Below are 20,200 nucleotides of genomic sequence, written 5' to 3'. Positions count from 1 at the left end.
CAAGAAGTGGCAAAAAACATCAAGCAGGAGATGTATGATCTGAAAAGGAGATGAGTTGCTCATGTAATGAGAGTGAAGAATAACTTGTAAATAGCCTGAGTTCTATGCTGGTACTCATGTAATATTAAAAGTTCTGGAGAAAGTCTTCCCATGTAGAGAATTTATAGGATACCATAGATCAGAGAAATTGTACCAAATAGGGAGTCATGGGTGAATTTCAATTTGAACAATTCATGGAAGTACCCAGCCTATGGTGTTGAGGTGATTATAGTTAAGAAGTTTATGAGTATTATTTGATTTGCTTTTCATGACAAGGCTATAAACCTTAGCATCTTTATTTTGCAGATAGAAAAATTGAAATTTAAGAAAAGAAACATTGGGAAACTATAACTTCATGCCAGCATATTCGTCAGACCAATGGAGCACCTTCAAGCAGCAACAGGTAATACCCAGCAGAGAATACATATCATATATATCTTCCTGGCAGAGATCGCATACATATCAAACTGCAGACCATGTTAGTAGGTCCAGAAGAAGTACCATATGACATCCCTAGAACATACTGGTGGCCCTATAGCACTAAATGTATGGCACTAAATGTATGATGTACTCCTTCATGCCTATACCATTACTATATTCCCTATGTATGTGCCCCTTCACATATGTTTCCTTCTATGTGCTCCCTAATGTTGTATGGCCTTTTTTCATTAGTGGTATGTTTGTGTGTGGGAGGATATGCCCCTAATTTATAAGGATATTTTCCTATTGCTCCCTTTCTTCCTATACAATTAATTTCATTAAATGCTTTTAGTTTGAATTAATGATATCCTCTAGATGACTAATAAAAGTAAACACATTTGTGGGGTCTTTAAGCTCTGATTTTAAGTGAATGCTGAAACACAGTATATCAATGTACCTTGAACCTGGGGTAGCATGGCAAGATTAGGGGAAATCCATGTTCAAATTAGAGAGAAGTGCCCTGAGGTGTTAGGGTAGAATACTTCCACTACAAAAGACACATACATGCATGCACACACACACACACACACACAGAGTCATGCAATCAGGTCCCAAAAGAAAAACAGAATGTCAACTACATACTTTACACAAGAACCAATTTTTCTCTCAGGTTGCTAGGGCACCATCCTAGCTCTGGAACACTAACTCTCTACCTACCATCTCTTAAAAGATTCAACATCCCTTTGATTTTTAAATTATATAGGACTTTTTGTGATTCATCCTAAACAGAGAGGAGGAGGGAGAGAAATAAGGCAAGGAAGCACACCATTTAAATTTCTATAGATATTTTAAAATATCTTTTGTACAAAATTGGATCTTAAGCAGGCTACAGGACACAGGATAATCAAAAAACCCTCTGTGATGTACTAGTTCTCATTCTATAGAGGGGAAGTCTGAAGTAGAAAATTGCAGTTTTTTTTTTTAATGTGGACATATGCTTGGTAAAGGAAACAGAACAGAAATGAGGCATCAGAGAAAGGGGATTAGGAACAAAAACACAGAAAAGATAGAACAAGTCCAGGCTATAGACTGTCATCACTTACACAAAGACTATTAATACAAATGCTGGAGGAAAATCAATTAAACATCATGGACATGCAAACTGAATAGATGAAGAAAGGACAATAAAGCTTGCATACACAGCCAGATGAGAGAATATGAGAAGACAAGAGGTCTGGAGGAAAGCCCAGAGTGATGTGCTAAGTCTCAGAACGACAAATTAGAAGAAAAAGTTGAGGTTGGGGTGAAGGGGAGGACATGGGGAGATGAATGGAATTTCAGTGGACTGAGGGACAAAAACAATCACTTTACAATCATATTTCTTACTTATTTCTTCCTCCCTCGGCAGACACCAACCAAGCTAGGCTTCTTGCTGACCCCTGAATAAGTCCTATGGTTGTCTATCTTTGTTCATGCCATTAGCATTCTGCTTTCAATCCCTTTCCCCCTTATGCCAAACCATAAAATTCCTGTGTAAATATTGTCCCTATGATTCCTTCCTTGGTCTTCTAGCCATTAGGGATCTCTGACTTATCTACACTTATCACACTTCATATGTACAGTTCAACCGCACTTTTGTATTCCACCCTTATTTCATTCTTTCTCTCCTGTTAGATAGATTGACATATGATTAATTGATCAATCAATTGATAGATTGATCAAAAGATAGAACATTTATGAAGGCTCACAATGTTTCAAGAACTGTGTTAAGTTCTAGGGATACAAATAAAAGAAAATAAAGCATTCCCTGAGATCAAGTTGCTTCCCTTGTAATGGGGGATGAGAACACATAAAGGAATGCTAAAAAAGGGGGGAGGGTTTCCATGAGGGATAATGGCGAGTTGAGTGAAGGAAGTAGTAGTAGAGTGGTGATCTGGTTCTGGGCAAAATAACACAAATGGCTCCCCTAGTACATTCTAATCACCATGAGGGCAGGGAAATTTTGTCTAATTTTCATTTGTTTCTTCTGCACAACTTAGTACCTTGGCTTGTGCATAATAGTACCACAGAATTATCTAGAAGGGGTATTGGAGATAATCTCATTTAACCCCCTTGGTTTAGAGGTGATAAAAATTGAGGCCAAGAGAGGTGAAAACATTTGCCATCATAAATAATACATAGTAAAAGCATAAACTGAACCCAGGCCTCTTTAATTCCAAATTTTGTGGCTTTATTTTTTCCTACTCTATGACTTCCTTATTTTTACAGATGAAAACACTTGAGCACAGAAAGGGAGGGGAATTTTCTGAAGTCACACAAGTACCAAGGGCAAGATTTGTACCATGTCACCTTACTCTCCTTTTTGCAATACCAATATTATGGAGCCCTGATAAGAAAGCATCTAAACATCAAGGTTTTGACTGCCCCAGAGTTGTACATTGGCAGGGAGTGAAACTAGAAGAAGGTGATCCAGAGCACAGAATATGAATAAGGGGCATGAGAAGTCCCTAGCACCTTCTATCACCAATAATCTAGTGAGTCAATGGTGGTGTGAAATTTCAATAAGCAAGAGTTAGGGTGGGGAGGGCATTCCACGCATATGAGAGGGTGGCAAATAGTCTAGACAAAGCAATATCCCTCCCACTCACCTCTCTTCACACCCCCATTAGGCTGTATGTTTATGTTTTCTTTTCCCTTTGAAGTTTTAATTTAATGTTTTGAGGATGGGAAAGAGGAGGGGAGAGACAGAGAGAGACAGAGAGACAGAGACAGAGACAGACAGAGAGAAAGACAGAGAGATAGAGACAAATACAGAAACAGAGAGATTCAGAGAGAGAGAATGAATGAATGAATATAAAGAAAGGAAAATTAGCAAAAGGACCAAATTTAAGAAGTTTCTCTTTATTCAAACCCTCACAGTCAAAGTTCTAAATGGTCCCTACAAATGCTTAAATGCTGAAACAGCCAGGTCATTTGAATGTCTGTCTCCAAGTAAATGGAGGTTACTTTGAGAAAGGAGATTCCATCATCTCAAAGAAGGGCATCAGGAAAGGTTTCCCCATAGGATGTGGTTCCTGAAGTGAACTATTTATGAAGATATTCTCAGAGACAGAGGTGAGGAGGGAGGGGTTTCAAGGTGTAAGGTGATAGCCTAGGCTAAGACAGAAATGGGAGAGGAAAAATGAAATTTGAGAAGTAGGTAAGTGGTCCAGGGAGACTGAAGTACAGAATATATCAAAGGGAGTAATATGAAATGTCTGCAAAGATCAGTTGAAGATAAAGTAGGAGGGATACGGGATTTGTAATCCATTCCAGTGCCAAGAATTTTGGGGGTAGAGAGTGACATGAGTGGCCTGATTCTTAGGTGGAATATTTTGGTGCTTTTGTGGAGGACAGATAAAAGTGGAGGGACTCTTACAATGCTCCCAGTGAGAGGTAATGAGGGCTTGACCAAGGAAAATGATGAAGTGAGTAGATTGAAGTGGATAGATGTGGGAGATATTAAAGAGGTAAAATCAATAGAACTTGGCAACTGGTTCAATATAGCATTTAGACATAGTGAAGAGTCAATGATAACGCTAAGATTGTAACTATTGATGACTGATACATGGTGATGCCCTCAATAGATATAAGGACATTTGAGGAGTGGTAGGTTTAAGGGGAGAGATAACAAGTTTCATTTTAGACAAGATGAGTTTGAGTTATCAGTAAGACATTCAGGAGATGTCCAACAAGCAGCTGGACTTGTGGGATTAGAGATTAGGCAAAAATTTAAATTTGTGAATCATCTGTGCAAAGATGATCACTGAAACCATGGAAAAGAGTGGGAGATCACTGGTGGAGGATGTATAGATGGAGAAGAGGGATTAGGACAGAGTCTTGGAGGATATTTATATCTAGGACAAAGAAAACTAATAACTAATAGTGAGACACATAAGAGAACTAGGAAAAAACAATGCCATGGGAGCTAAGGAGGTGTGTGTGTGTGGGGGGGAGATGGTATCAACTGTGTAAAAGCTATAGATAAAGGAAGAGAATGAGAAAAGGCCATCCAATTTACTAGTTTAAGTCATCATTGATTATCTTGGAGAGATCTGTTTCAATATTTGATGGAACTGGAAGTCAGATTTCAAGGGTTAAAAATGAGTGAGATATGGGCAAATAGGAGGAGGGGGTGTAGATGATTTTTCCCTCAGGAATTTTTCTGTGAAAGGAAAAAGAGAGATGTTAACGACAGCTTGAAAGGATAGTAGGTTCAAGGGAAATATTTTTTTAAAGTATGGGACAAAGCTGGGTATGTTTGTGGGCAATGGAGAAGGAATCAGTAGGGAGGGAGAAAATGAAGATGATTCATAGACTAGGGAGGGGTTGAAGGAAGGGGAACAGTCTCTCACATGGGATCAAGTGTCCAAGAAGAGGAATCAGCCTTGGCAAGACCATATAATCTCCATATCTTGGAGCAAAGAAGGAGATAATGGAGGAATGACATCAAAGGTTTGAGATACAAATTAGGGGAAGAGGGGAGTTCATGAAGAATCAACCTCAATTTTCTCCATAGGAGGCCATGTCCTCTGCACACAGGAATTAGGGAGGATACAATGTAAGGAGATGGAGTAAGGGAAAGGAACTTTAGAAAAGATGTTTCAGGAAACACAACAGAGCCAATAAAGGGTGAATAAAAGTTCTGTTGTGAAGCAGTGAGATTTGTTGTGAGCAGACAAGTTGAGATTGAATGACATGAATTTGTTAAGTTTGTCACTTTATTATTTGGAATGACTGTATAATTTCCCCCAGCAGTACTGAGCATTCAGGGAGCATGAGCGAAGAATATGGATGGTGGGAGTGACCCAGGGCTGATGGGACATAAATGACAGAAGGAGAAGGGGGCAAGATATTCAAAAGTAGAAGAAAATGCATACATAATTGGATGATCTGGTCAAGACTGTGAAGAGAGGAATATTAATCTAGATCAGAATATGGCTAGTGAAAAGGACTGAATGAATTGGTGAAAATACAGGCATAAATAGGAAGAGCTTGGCCAAAAGAAGATGAATGCATAGAAGTTTGCCATCAGAGAGGAGTTTTAAAGATTAGTATTTTAAGGCAGCATTACCATCAGTGATGGTGAGATTTGTTATGGCCGTTCTTGTGAGAAGCTGAGATGGGATAAAGGTTCAGGTCATGGTGAGTGAGTGAGGAAGTTGATAAACTGAGAGTCTGTGTCTGAGGGGATGTCAATGGGTAAGTTCCCAAGTAGGAGTAAGGGAAGATAGGACTATAATCCAGGTGCTGGACTCTCTAGAGAGAAAGGTACTGATTCCTGTAGGTACTGGACATCTATAGGTTGGTGTGTAACAAGATGATCTAAACATATGAAATGAATCTCATTCCAGGAAACGTTGCTGGACAATGTTGGCAGAAGAAAGGTCAGGAAGTAAGAGTGGGGAACCAAAACTCTACCTATACTCCTGGTTTAGTATGTTGGAACACACAAAAACAGGAGTACCTAGTATTGGAAAAAGGTGGACAGGCATGTAGCCTTCTCTCCCCATCAGAAGTGGTGTCCAGCGTAGTGTTAACTGTAATAGAAACCACAATTGTCCTCATTCCTAATACGAGGAAACTGAGGTTCAGAGAAGTTAAATGATTTGCCCAAGGTCATATAATTAGCCAATATTTTGCTGTTCAGTTGGGGTTTTCTTGATGGAGATACTGAAGCAGTTTGCCATTTCCTTCTCTAGCTCATTTTACAGATGAAGAAACTGAGACAAACAAAATTAAGTGACTTGCCCAGGTTCAGACAAATACCAAGTGTCTCGGGCCAGATTTGAACTCAGGTCTTCCCCACTCCAGGCTTGGTGCCCTATACACTGTGCCACCTAACTGTCCCATTAGTAAATATGGTAGGTACAATTGGAACCCGTCTATCTAACTTTGAGGGCATCAATTATCCACTGTAACTTGTTCATATTCACATAGATGGTGACATTTATTATGGCTTGCACTTGCAAGCATAGAGCTGGTCCTATCAGGGAAGTTGATATGAAGCCATAGACATGTAACAGCATCACAGATCTGTTACTGCTAAATTCATATACAGTTATCATTTGGTAAAATTTAACAAGTGGATTTTGGTGGGGGGAGGAGAATTTATACACATCACACTTTTAAGTTTAATTTCCATTATTTAAAATTTCTCTGCTTTTTAAAGTCTAGAAATCAGCCAAATAATAAGGCAAACCTTGATTTGTGGCATTTGTCAATTTTCGAGGTATAAATGCTAACACTGAAAATTAACAGTCGGCTCCTGTGAACCAGTTTCAGTGGGCTCCAGCACACCCCCTATAGTGCTTCTTTGTGGATAGAAAGTGGATAGAAGAACCTTGGGTTCTTCAAGGCTAGGCCAGAAGAGTATAAGCTCTTCTAAGTTCCACCAAGCTGAAAAGACTATCAGTCTCAGGTGATAGACTTGTATGTGTCTTGTCACGAGGCTGTCTGTGGGGGTGATGACATTTTTAGCCACAGCAACTCCCAAAAATTAAGTTCAAGAGTTTTGGCCAGGTGCCTCCATGCCAGAGATGAGAGAGCTCACCTTTACCTGGGGCTTGTAAGCTTACAAAATCTTTTATGTATATTATTTCTCATGACCTTGATGAGAACTCTATAAAATAGGTATTATTATCCTCCTTCTGTAAAAGAAGAGAATGAGGTTCTGATGAGGCAAGAGACTTGTCCAAGGTCGCACAGCTAATCAGGATGAAAGTCTAGATCTTCCTAAGCTCAAGCCTAGCACATGATCCACTACACCAATCTATATTAATGACAGATCCTTTAAGTGTTAGTAATATAGTAATATTTACTGTGGAAGAGAGGCAAATGCTGACAACTTTTAAATCTTGTTTCTGGAAACTCTGATTTCTGTTAACTCCCCTCATGTTTAAAAATTGGACCCTGAATACCCTTTCAGCTATGGCCCCATAAGCCTCTGCTCTCAGGTAAGTGGTACAGTCAAAAATGCACTGAAGTCAGAGGATCTGGGCTCAAATCCTGCTCTAATACTTATTACCTGTGTGGCCTTGGGCAAATCACTTAACCTTCCTGGGCCTCAGTTTCCTTCTCTTTGAGGTGAGAAGAGAAGCAGATGACCCTACAGTCCCTTCTCTCTAAGTCCTATTTTATGATCTTTGGGTTGGGTTAAATGTCTATACAGTTACACATTTAGTATTAAACTACTAGTAATCTTTCTTACCACAACCCACCTCCTGGTCCAGCATTTTCCCTCTGTTTCTGCATACTTTCCTTGTAGATTTGGAAGGAGAAAGAAGTTGGGGCTCAGCAGAAACAGGGGCAAGGGGCCAATTAATTAATCAATCAGCTGCAATGTAGTGGTGTGTGGATGTGGGAGAGGGAGCAAGGTGGGAAGAGAAAAGGGTCCCACTTAGGGGAAGTCACTGAAGACTAGCACTGTCCCTCCTAGCCAGGGCCACTGGCTGCCATCAGGAGACATGGTTGCAGGAGATATTTTCTTCTTGGCTTTACACTCTGCATTAGCAACTCTCTGGCCACAACCAACTTCAATTGGAGAAAAGCAAATGTGTCTTGCTTTGAAAGCAATAAATCTACATCAGATCAAGCATCATCTGTCTCTTTCTTGACCATGAGAAGTCAGGTTGCAAAACCCAAACTAGGAGGAAAGAAAAGAATTCAGGCAGCACAGGCCTCTTATTTCTGAACCTGTTGGTGTTTGCTTTGCCAGAAATCCAAAGAGCATCATGGGAAATGTGCAAGATTTGTGATTTCAAGCTCACTTGGCAATGCTGGTTTCCTGAGAAACTTTTCCAAAACTTCTTAATCACGTATTGTAAAACTGGAACATGTTAGTAATTTAAAGGTTCCATTCAATTAAATTTGCAAATATATATGGTGTGTCTGCTGTGTATAAGGCAATGAGTGAGGTTTCAGGGAAACAGAGAAATTGACTTTAATGGCTGGCTGTTTAATTCATTCTGGACCATATTTGATTAACACTGCTTTGGCTAATAAGGTCCCTGTCCGGGAAAGGATGTCTTAAGAAGCCGACTGCATGAAAATAAAAGATGTTGTAATAAGAACTTAAGTCTACAGACATTTGGGAAACGTTGCCTCAATCGACCAATAAGCATTCATGAGTTACTTGCTATGTTCTAGGTAATGCATTAGGCATCAGGGATATAACAATCAAAGTGAGGCAATTCTGGCCCTCAGGTGGCTCGTATATCACTAGGGGGAACATGTTGACAAATAAGTGTATATAAGATATACACAAAACAAATACATAGTAAATGGGAAGAAACTAATAATTGTGGATGTCAAGAAAGACCTCCTGAAGGAGACATTTGAGCTGAGCTTGTAAGAGATCTAAGGCTTCCAAGAAGCAGAGAGAAGGAGAGAGAATGTTCTAGGCATGGGGGGACAGCCTGTGCAGAGGATCCAAGATGGAAGATAGAATGTCATATAAAAGGAACAGCAATTGAGGAATTTTGACCACAACATAAAGTGTGTGAGGGGGAATCATGTGCAAGCATCCTGGAAAGAAAGACTGGAGCCAAATAGAATTTTATACTTTAAACCTAAAGAAAACAGAGATCCAGTAGAGCTTCTCCAACAGGGGCAGAGGAGTGAGGTTGTCAGACCTTAAAATATTTTTCTTTAGCCAATTTATCCTGCAAGTATTCAAGGCCCATGTACAGCAAAAACAATAACAGGTTATCCCCTACAAATATTTGAAATAACAGTATCAATCACTAAGAATGATTCACAGGAGCAATAAGGGAGTCCTAAGTGGTACTTAGGTCACCTATGAGTCCATCTAAAGACATGACTTTTCTTATTCAATCTTTTGGGCTGACTGGATATCCTAAATGTACCCAAGAAGTAGGTGGCTTGTGTGTAACAAGGTTATACAAATAGATTGGGAGATGGCCCATTCCAATTAGAAGAGACTAGATTTCCACCATTTGGAGAAATAGGAGGACAGCCATGGCTGGGAGTTCACTCCTTTGCTCTTCTATCGCCAAGTGGGGTACCAGGCTGGAATTATATCTGCTATACATCAGACAGTTGAAGTCTAGGAATATAATTCTTTTGGTGTTCAGGATAAAAACCATATTGCCTAGTCATTCTAAATTAACTTATCTTGTGCTTTTCCTCTCCCAGGTCAAGTATTAAAGGTAAGGAGGGAAATATTTTCACTCAGTGCCTCAAGGATAATAAGCTAATATTAACCAGTTTAGTTTCCTCTCACCATATTTTTTATTAAAAAACACAAACGTGTAGATAGCAAAGTTATTTATGATATAAAGCCAGCAAAAAAAAAAAGTGATGAAGAAGTCATTCAGATTAATTTAGATTGTGTTCGTCCTTTATTTTCAAAGAGGCCCGTGACTTCAGAGGAATAATGACATGACTTGCACTTGACTTTGCTTTGAGTGAGGGATGGCTGTGCAGGTCACCAGCCTCACTTTCTCCACCTGAGCCATCTGGGTCCAGTGACCAGATATTTATCAGGATGACTGGAGATGTCCCAGGATGCAATGAGAGACCTTGGCCTTTAGACTAAAGCCTTTTCAGGTACTCACTTAAAGTGAGGTAATACCCATTCAGTGAATAGGCCTCTTTAAAAAGTAGTCAGGGGGATGGCGCCTTTAATAGAAAAGAAAAAAATAAATAGATAAATCATGCTGAGAGGGGCAGAAGCCTGTTACTATTGACATTCACTACAAGCCAGAAGGGTCCAAAAATAGCCATAGAGTGGAAGCTGGGCAGGGAACCATTGTTGTTCAGTCCATGGGCTTCAGAGTACATTGGGTCTAAGGTTTTAGGCGAGATAGAAAGAAGCAAAGAAAGAAGGAAAGAAAGAAAGAAAAGAAAGAAAGAAAGAAAAAAGAAAAAAGGAAAGCAGGAAGAAGGAATGAAGGCAGGAAAGAAAGGAAAGGAAAGGAAAGGAAAAGAAAGGAAAGGAAGGGGAAAAAAAAGGAAAGGAAAGGCCCTTAATGAAGATAATCTATTGGGGATACTTATGCATGTTGTAGCATGGTATAAAATGTCTATGAAATGGCATGGAGGACTGGGTAATACTGGATTTTAAAAGTAGGGAATCTAAGAGGTAGGGGTAAGAAGGGAATTCATTCTAGACATGGGGAACAGTCTTTGAGAAGAAATAAAGATGGAAGTTTGAATGCCAGGCCCAAAAAAACAGCAAGAAATCCTCTTTGAAGATTTAGGTGAAATAATATAAGTTAGGGGGACCTGAGAAAAGGATGCAATTTTAACTCAATTTGGGGGAGAACTGTTTCGCCCAATAAGTCTCTAAGGACATAGGTTTTCAGAATCACCAAATTTTACTAGTCTGGTCCTTAGAGTAGAGACACACGATCTGAATGGTGCCTTCCTTTCCTGGCAGGACCTTTCAGAACTTGTGTAATATTTACACAGCCTTCCAAAAGCCATTAAGAAATCAGAAGAAAGGAGACATAAAGATAAAGGAGAAATAAGGAGAGTTATGAGACCATAGAGCAGGAAAGGAGTTGAGTGGTCATTGAGTCCAACTCTTTCCTTGTACAGATGAGGAAAGTGAAGCACTCTGAGTTTTAATATCTTTATCATGGTTATGCTGCTGGGAAAAATCTGAGGTAGGGCTTGGGAGAAGAAGAGGAAGAAGAGGAAGAAGAAGAAAGAAGAAGAAGAAGAGGAAGAAGAAGAGGAAGAAGAAGAGGAAGAAGAAGAGGAAGAAGAAGAGGAAGAAGAAGAGGAAGAAGAGGAAGAAGACGAAAGAAGAAGAAGAGGAAGAAGAAGAGGAAGAAGAAGAGGAGGAGGAGGAGCAGGGGAGAAAAAGGAGGAAGAGGAAGAGGAGAAAAAGAAGGAGAAAAAGAAGAAGAAGAAGGAGAAGAAATCATCAGAGTCACTCCAATACCACAGGGAATCACTGGAGTAGAGAGATCAAACAATTATACTTGGAAAAACAAAATTAAAGCAAACAAATTTATAAATAATAAATAGTAGTCACAAAATAAATTCATATGTAGTTAGTATAAGAGTCACATTAGTATGTTCAAAGTACTAGGAGAATGCTAGGAGAGGGCAAGGAAAGGCAATGTGGAAGTCTCCTTCATGTATTTGATTCTATCATGCCTAGTAGCATAGGAATTAGTTTCTAGTGTTGGTGAGCTTTTAATAGTATTGTTGGGAATTGGCCTGAGAAGTATGTACTACACCATATTTGTGCTCTCTCTCTCTCTTCAAATATATATGTGTGTGTGTGTGTGTGTGTGTGTGTGTGTGTGTGTGTGTGTGTGTGTGTGTGTGTACACCTGGGGGAAGGGAAGAATAGGCTTATTGCTGCAAGTCACATTCTGGTTACATGGATCTTGTCTACTGTGATGTACAATAATGTTGGGAGAGTGGGGTTTGCTCACTTTGACTCACTGAAGGAGAAGTGGATATAGAAGGAAAGGATTTATGTGTCTAAAAAGATTTATGACTGCACTTTCTGTTGGAGAAACAATTAGGTAGGTAGGTACCTAGCAATTGTGGAATGGTTGAACAAATTGTGTTATATAAATGTAATGGAATAGTATCATGATATAAGAAATGATGAATATGACAAATTAAGAGAAACCTGGAAAGACTTGTATAAACTGGTGCAGAGCCAGGAAAGCAACTTGCACAATGACCATAATAGTGTGAGGAAACTAACTTTAAAAGCCTATCAAATTGATCGATTCAGTGACAAATCATGTCTTCAGGAGACTGGTGATGACATCTAGAATCCAAATCTTAGCCAAGAGGTGATGGATAAGAGCTGTAGAATGAGAGATATATTTTCAGACATAGTAAATATGTTGAATTATTTCATTTTGAGTTTTTTTGTTAGAATAGAGGGCTTCTACTTGAAGGGAAAAGGGTTTGGAAATGATGACGGGGATGCAAACAAAAGAAAGAAAAAAACAGAGAAGAAATCAAAAGGAGATCAGAAAGAGATACATAAAGGCAATTCTGTTAAATCAAATACATAACTTAAACTACATAAAGTTTCTTTCATATATAAATCTTTTTTGTTCCTTATATACTAAAATGTTGATGTTTGTTGATAATTAAATTTGTAATAAAAAAGAAAATTTAAGAAAATACATGGCACTATACTGTTATCCTTCCCCTCTAAAGGCACCTTCAAAGCTGAACCAGCATGTCCCTATTTGGGAGGTAGTCTTTCATGGTAGCTATTGAAAAGTCAAGAGAGAGGCAGAGAGAGAGAGAGAGAGAGAGAGAGAGAGAGAGAGAGAGAGAGAGAGAGAGAGAGAGAGAGAGAGAGAGAGAGGGAGGGAGAGAGAGAGACACACACACACAGACACAGAGACCGAGAGACAGAGACAGAGAGATAGAGAGACAGAGACAGAGAGACAGAGACAGAGAGACAGAAAGACAGAGAGAGACACAGAGAGAGAGAGACAGAAAGAGACAGAGAGAGACAGAGAGAGACAGAGACAAAGACAGAGAGAGACAGAGAGACAAAGAGAGACACACACACACAGGGAGAAAGGGAGAGAAAGAGAAACAGAGACAGAGAGACAGAGCGACAGAGAGACACAGAGAGAGACAGAGAGACAGAGACAGAGACAGAGAGAGAAGAAAAAAAGAAAAAAGATACCATTAGTGCAACATGCTACCTCCATACGTGCTTGCCAGTTTTCTGCAGACTTATCAGGTACAATCTAGCCTCTACCTCCATCTAGCTTGCTGTCAATTCCTGCCATGTAGCTCCCTTCCCCCACTTTATACAACTGGTCTGCTTCATGGTTTCTCCTCCTGTTCTGACTTGATTTCTTGGCAAGGTTTCTTCTTCCTTCTTTGGACTCTCGGTTTATAGACACAAAGAGAGAATCTGAGATTTTCCAGTAAACAAGACAGGAAACCTGATTCTGGGGGACTTTTCATATACCTGCTCTATCAAAGAATCTAGTCAAAGTAAATAATATAATAAAACAAGAAAAGGAAAGCTTTTTTTTGGTCTGTAAACCCTCAATGGTGGAGGGTATTGAGTTCACAGGAATTAAAAGGATTGAGCAAGTAAATAATCTTCCTGACTTGAGAATGATTCACAAGTTATATTAATGACATGAGTCATGAAACTGAGAACAGGTTTATTAATGTCTATTGATATCAAGCCAGAGATGGAAAGAGAGAGCATATTTGTAGCACCTGGGAAGACAGAAACATAAGTACAAGATGAGGGAGGTATTATGACAAAAGATTAGGGTCTACCCCCTCATCGCCAGTGAAGGAAATAGTAAAAGATGTGATTAGAGGAGAGAAGAATGAACACAGAGAAAATGGCTTCAATTTTTCCTGTGAAGTGAGAAGCGAGGTCTTTAGCAGAGTAAGTGGGTAGGGAGAAATGGTGTGGGAAGACTGAGGGGGATGAAAAAAATTTGGAAGAGCTGCTACAGTGAGTGGGACAGGGAACTGATTAGGGAGGAATAGTAGGATTGCCTTGTTGTAGTGAGGACCCAGTTAGGCTTAATGAACATAAATTTGTAGTAGACCCAGTCAACACTTTTATGATTTCCAGATCTGTTTGACAGCCCATGAGTAGGAACAAAGAAGATAGTTGATGGGAATTATCCAGGGCTGGGGTTTGGCAAGAAGAAAGGGAACAAAGGATTCAGAAGTATTGTAGGGTTGAACTAGTTCATTAAGAGGTCAGATTTTGGAAGGAAAGAGACTGAAGACAGTAAGGATGATGACCTGGTAGAGTACTGGTAAATTTCCATAAAGGAAGTTTACAAATACAAGAAGTTCTGAAGAGGGCTGGAGCAGGGGGGTACCTCCCTACCATGGGGAGGAACCTGTCTAGAGTAGAGACAGGCTTTCCTCAAAAGCCAGAGTCAGGAAACCAGAATGTCTTTTTTTCTTTCTGAAATACTCAAAGCCTTGTAGGACACCCATAGGACAGTGTGAGAAAAGAAAGAGAGAGAGGAATCAGAGAGATGAGAGAAAAAAGAGTCCAAAGGAGGCAGGGATTGCAGGAACGAAGAGATTTCTTCTATTAAATCCAGGAGAGGGATCAAGGAAGCTGAAAATTGAGAAAAGGCCATAGATTTAAAGTTGGAAGATATCTCAGAGGTCCCCAAATTACAACTTAGGAGTAGGAAATGTTAGGGACTTGCTTCAGGTTACACAACTAGTAAATGTCAAAAGTGGGATTTAAACTCAGATCTTCTAACAATGTTCTTTTCAATGTACCTCATTAGAAAAAAAAGACATTGCTGATCCTATAACAGTTTTAGTTGGAGGTGGTGAAGGTGGAAGGCAGATTTATGGAGATTATGGGGAGAGCAGATAGTGAGATATAAGAAGAAATGACTGTGGACTGTTTATATGAAGAATCTGGGTATGAAAATTATCAAATGGGGTGACCAGGATCAAACCAATGTTGCTTTGGGATATGAATGACTTAAGCAAGTAGCAAAATAAAGTGAGAAAGACAGAGAAAATGGAGATGATTGGAAGAGGCTGGAATGAAGTCCTTTTGGAGGTGGGAAAGAATGGGATACAGCGTGCAAAGGAAAAGGTTAACTGTAGAAAGTTAGGCAGTGATCATTTCCCTGAGATTTTAGAGGAAGAAGACCCCATAAATAGATATACCTTCTGGCCTTGGAGAACCCAGACAAAGAGACTCAAAAGGGCACCCCAACCCTTCTCTCCACCTCTGGGTAGGCTGTTTTCTTTGGACACAGGAAAAGCTGGACAGAGCCTTCTTATGTCCCTATTCTTTTCATCTATGATAGTGTTGGATACAGGAGCTGCTTCTTCACTTGATGAAAAACCGGAGGAACAAATTTTAGAATTTGGATTTGAAACAATCTCTGCAAGTTTAATGTTCTCTTGGGAGAATAGAAATGCCTCTTCCCAGTACAGCTTGAGAAACAAGGCAAGATACTAGCCCTAACTCTGAACTCACTAAGGTCTATGGATTGCCTGCTCCTCAATTATACACTTGATGAAGAATCTGGAAGCTAGATGATGGTCAAAATGGACCCAAAGCTTAGCATTCTTTGAATGGATTCATACCAGGCTTTCTTTTTCCCTCCAACACTGGGAGGAATCATGCAAACCCAGGGCCAGAGGAATGAATTCTGATCCTAGATCTGCCACAGACACATTCTTTCCCTTTGGGCAGTCACCCACTCCATTTTATGCCTCAGTGTCCCTGTTTGTAAAGTGGAAATATCCATTCTAACCTTCCTTACTGAGATTTAGGAAGACTACTTGGTGCAATTTTTTTTTGTTCATGTATTTGTATTTGTATATATCTATACCTACATTTATACCTATAGCTATATATACTTATCTATATCTATAGTCGTATCAATATTTATATCTATTTCTATCCAAATACCTTAAAGGATAATAAAGCTAAGTATGAGGTTATTAGAAGAAAATAGGAGAGTTTTCATGAGTAATATTCTATAACAGACCCTATCTTAACATTTACAAAATTGCCTGAAAGATGTAGGGAATGCAGGATTATTACATGCTTACTATTATTATTGTTTAAAGAACATTTGATTTGATAGAGAAAAATGCTATCTTCAAAGATCTATTGCAACAAGAATAAATATGCAAGAAATCTTGCAATGTTTAACAAGAAAATTAATTTTGTTCAAAGTCCCTCTGATTATTAATATCAAGGGAGCATAAAACAAGGAGATGTACCAGGCAAAGATATTTTCCAATGTCCATAGTGGCAATCCAGTACTGATTCCAGATGTGAGTAGGAACAACCATATAGACTAGGCATGGTGAGGTGGTTGAGATACTCCTATTTATGGATTATAATTATCCCTTCCACAACACAGGAGGTAGGGGTACAGTGCCCCCATAAGCTGTAAATCCACATAAAAATTTTTGGCCTTCTCTTTGTACCAGAGCAGCCTGAATATTTTCTTCTCTTTTATGGGGTAATAATACCTTATTGTAAAATTGGGTTAAGTATTTGATCATGGACTATATTATACAATACCATACATATATATTAAGAATTTCTGAGTTTCTAAACTTTTTCTGTGTCATCCGCTGGCCTTCATGTGTCATCTGTGGCTTCCACAAAAATTCTCATTTAAATTCTTATGCTGACCCACAATATATCAAAACTGCAATGGGGAAAATCACAATGTGGAGGGGATAACTGTACTGTGCTGATTACATCCATTAAGACCTAGAATGTTTCACAGTCTCCTAAATGAGATTAACAATCACTCAAAAGAGTCTAGTTTAGCTATTCAAACAAGAGAAACCAAGTAGATTAAGAAATTTTTTTCTATGTTATGCAGTTGAATGGACAACATATAGAGTTCATCTACCAGTACATACAACTGGGACAGATACTGCAAATGGACAATGGACTTGGCCCAGAATTAGACAAGAGGTGGAGAATAGAATAGATTGTCTTTGAGAAATCATGAAGAGTTTTTAATAATCCCAAGTCTCTCCCTAGAAGCAAAGGTCTGTCTTTTTTGTTTTTTAACAACAATATCCTTCCAAAGCTATTGTATGACTGAGTCAGGAAATATTCCTGTCTCTGAAGATTTGAAATTAAGGATTACCCAAAGGAAAATGGAGATGCAAATGAAGGGTTTGAGTATGCTGTTCCATTTAACATATAGGGCCTTCAGAGAAGTATGTTTCTGGGGGAAAAATGATTCCTTGTGTAGCTTTAGCAAGACACAAGATTCCATTTGTGTCCTAAAAATGTCAAATAAAGGCAAGGATGGCTCCCAGTGCATTGGGTGTACTGATGGGGCAACATGGAGTGCTATGGGTAAGTTATACAACCATCGAGGAACTGTGATGTGAACCTTAGAAAGAATACCCACATCCATGAAACTATAGATCCATTGGAGTATCCAAGTAACGAGCTGTAAATTTTTCCAAATGCATATGTTCTCAAGCCAGGTAAAGGGTCATGCACCTATAATTCTATTTGCCAGAAGTCTGAGGCTAATGAATCTCTTGAGCTCAGAAATTCTGAGTTACAATGGATTATGCTGATTAGGTGTGCTTACTAAATTTGGCATTAATGTGATAAGTCCCAGAGGTGGGTGGGGATGGGGAAAGGGACCGTGTTGCCTAAGAAGGGTCAGACATCAGAGCAGGTCAAAGTTCCTGTACCTATTAGCAGTGGGATCAAGCCTGTAAGTAGATCGTGCACTTCCAATTGAGCAAGATAAGGAGACCTGGTCTTAAAAAAAAGTATATGTGATTGTAGCAATTCCTCCTGAATTGAAATTAAATTCTATCTTCTCCTTCCTCTTCCCCCTCCTCCCTTTTTCTCCCACTACTGAGTAGGATTCAACTCATCAAATACTCTGCCAGTCATTTGCTCAAGATCTTGAGATTTGCTGGATGGAAATAAGATCCCCTTCTGGAGCAGTATCCATATAAAGGCATACCTCAGGGATATTGTGGGTTCACTTCCAGACCACCACAATAAAGCAAGGATCACAATAAAATGAGTCATGAATTTTTGGTTTCCCAGTGCACATAAAAGTTGTGTTTATACAATGCTATAGTCAAAAAAAACCAATGTGCATACCTTAATTGAAAAATACTTTATTGCTAAAAAATGCTAACCATCATCTGAGCCTTCAGAAGTTGTACTCTTTTTGTTGGTGGAGGGTCTTACCTTGGTGTTGATGGCTGCTGACTGATCAGGGCGGTGATTGCTGAAGGCTGGAGTGGTTGTGGCGATTGCTTCAAACAAAACAACAATGAAGTTTGCCACATCTATTGGCTATTTCTTTTACTTGAACACTTAGAGGCCATTGTAAAGTTATTAATTAGCCTAATTTCAATATTGTTGTATCTCAGAGAATAGGGAGGCTGAAGGATGAGAGGGAAAGAGATGGAGTAATGGCCAGTTGGTTCAGATCACACTCTACATTTATTGATTCCGTCTGCCATCTTATATGTGTGGTTCATGACACCCCAAAATAATTACAATAGTAACATCAAAGATCACTGTTCACAGATCATTCTAACAGATATAATAATAATAATAATGAAAAAATTTGTAATATTGTGAGAATTACCAAAGGGTGACATAGAGATACAATGTGAGTACACGCTGTTGGAAAAATGGCACCAGTAGACTTGCCCAACTCAGCGTCTCCACAAACCTTCAATCTCTCAAAAATGCAATATCTGAGAAGTACAATAAAGTGAAGTGCAATAAAATAAGGTATGCCTATACAATCTACATGACCTTGAGCAAGTCATTTCCTCTCCTGAGTCACAATTTTCTTCAACTACAAAATAAGGGAGTTAGACTAGATGATCTCTAGCCCTCCAGCTCTAATGGTTCATGAGTTTCTGCATTTCTAAAGCAATGGGTAGGCTGGGAATGGGACAGCTTGCTGGCTATCAAAGTACTAGAAAAGTATTTTATCTTCTATTTCCTCTTATGAAATGAGGCACATGATAGAAGGCAAGCTTTGAAGGAAAGGAGAGGGCTACTTGATGGACATAGGGCAGGGACTTGTTTCAAGGAAGGCCTACCTTGTATGTACGTTGCCTGCTCTTATTTCAGGGACGTAGGGAAAGCCCTACTGCCATTCATCTTCCCAATAAAAACAACAATGGCAATCTCTTCCACCTATTATTGATGCTTGGAATAACCACAAAAAGAGAATAAATCTGTCCTCCTTCAGTTAGAGGTGACTTAAAGGGCAAATTCCATTAGTAGAAGGAACAAACTAACAGATTAATATGAATGTGTACATAAATGAAGCACAACAGAGCCTTTCTGGAAAGCAGATTTTAGCAGTTCCAGAGAAAGAGCTGGACTTTGGGCAACCAAAATGGGATGAGAAAAAAAGACTAAAGAGAGCCTGAGATTACAAAGTAAAATGTCAATAAAGTTATGTTACAAACATTTTTAAAGTACCCAACGCTTGTAGACCAGCCATGTTAGGTAATTGGAAATGATATACAGTTTAGAGAAAGCATTATCCCCTCATTCAAATAATTTATGGTGTAGTAGGGGGAAAGGACACCAACATTGAATACTATGATAGATAATAATTAAAATATTTGAGAGTTTCAAAAGAAATGACTAATTCTGAAGAAAAAGATTAATTGCCAACTGAGTGGATCACGGAAAGCTTCTTGCTATAGAGGTTGGTCCTAAAGGATTAATGGGAATTCAGCAACCAAAGAAGGGGATAGTCTTGGTTTTAATCCTAAAATGTAGCACGGGAGATTATTCAGAAATGAAAAAGTACATAAAGGGAGCGGAGATACAAGGGCAACAGTAGATTGTAAGCTCCCTTAGGGCAGCTGCTGTTTTATTTTGCCATTGTATTCCCAGTGCCTATTATGGAATAGATGTTTATTTAATATTTGCTGAATTTATAGGGTTATAACTTCAAATATTTAGAGTTGGAAAGGATACTCTGGGACATCTAGGTCAACCCCCTCATTTTCTAGATGAGGAAGTGAGGTCAAAGGTTAAGTGACATGACCAAGTTCATAGCAGTTATAATCATCTGAGGTGGGATTCAAACCCTGGCCTTTCCACTGAAGAAGATGCCCTGGATGTAAATCAACTTAATCAATAAATATTTATTAAGCATCTAAAATGTTCTAGGTCCTTTGACAGGCACTGGAAACAAAGACAAGTGAAATAGTCCCTGCTCTCAAGGAG

General features: G+C 39.1%; 1 long non-coding RNA gene across 1 annotated transcript in view; it reads left to right on the top strand.

The window, feature by feature from the left end:
- The first annotated feature begins 352 nt into the window (after positions 1-352).
- LOC140497342 (uncharacterized) overlaps positions 353-20,200 on the top strand; it is a 180,438-nt gene continuing 160,590 nt past the window's right edge. Inside the window, exon 1 of the long non-coding RNA XR_011964626.1 lies at positions 353-442. This is a non-coding gene — a long non-coding RNA (uncharacterized lncRNA). The remainder of the gene's footprint in view (positions 443-20,200) is intronic.

The sequence above is a fragment of the Notamacropus eugenii genome, chromosome 3 (genome assembly GCF_028372415.1).
Source record: "Notamacropus eugenii isolate mMacEug1 chromosome 3, mMacEug1.pri_v2, whole genome shotgun sequence".
NCBI lineage: Eukaryota > Metazoa > Chordata > Mammalia > Diprotodontia > Macropodidae > Notamacropus > Notamacropus eugenii.
The sequence above is the reverse complement of the archived record's forward strand: the minus strand, read 5'-3'. Positions and strand labels throughout refer to the sequence as shown.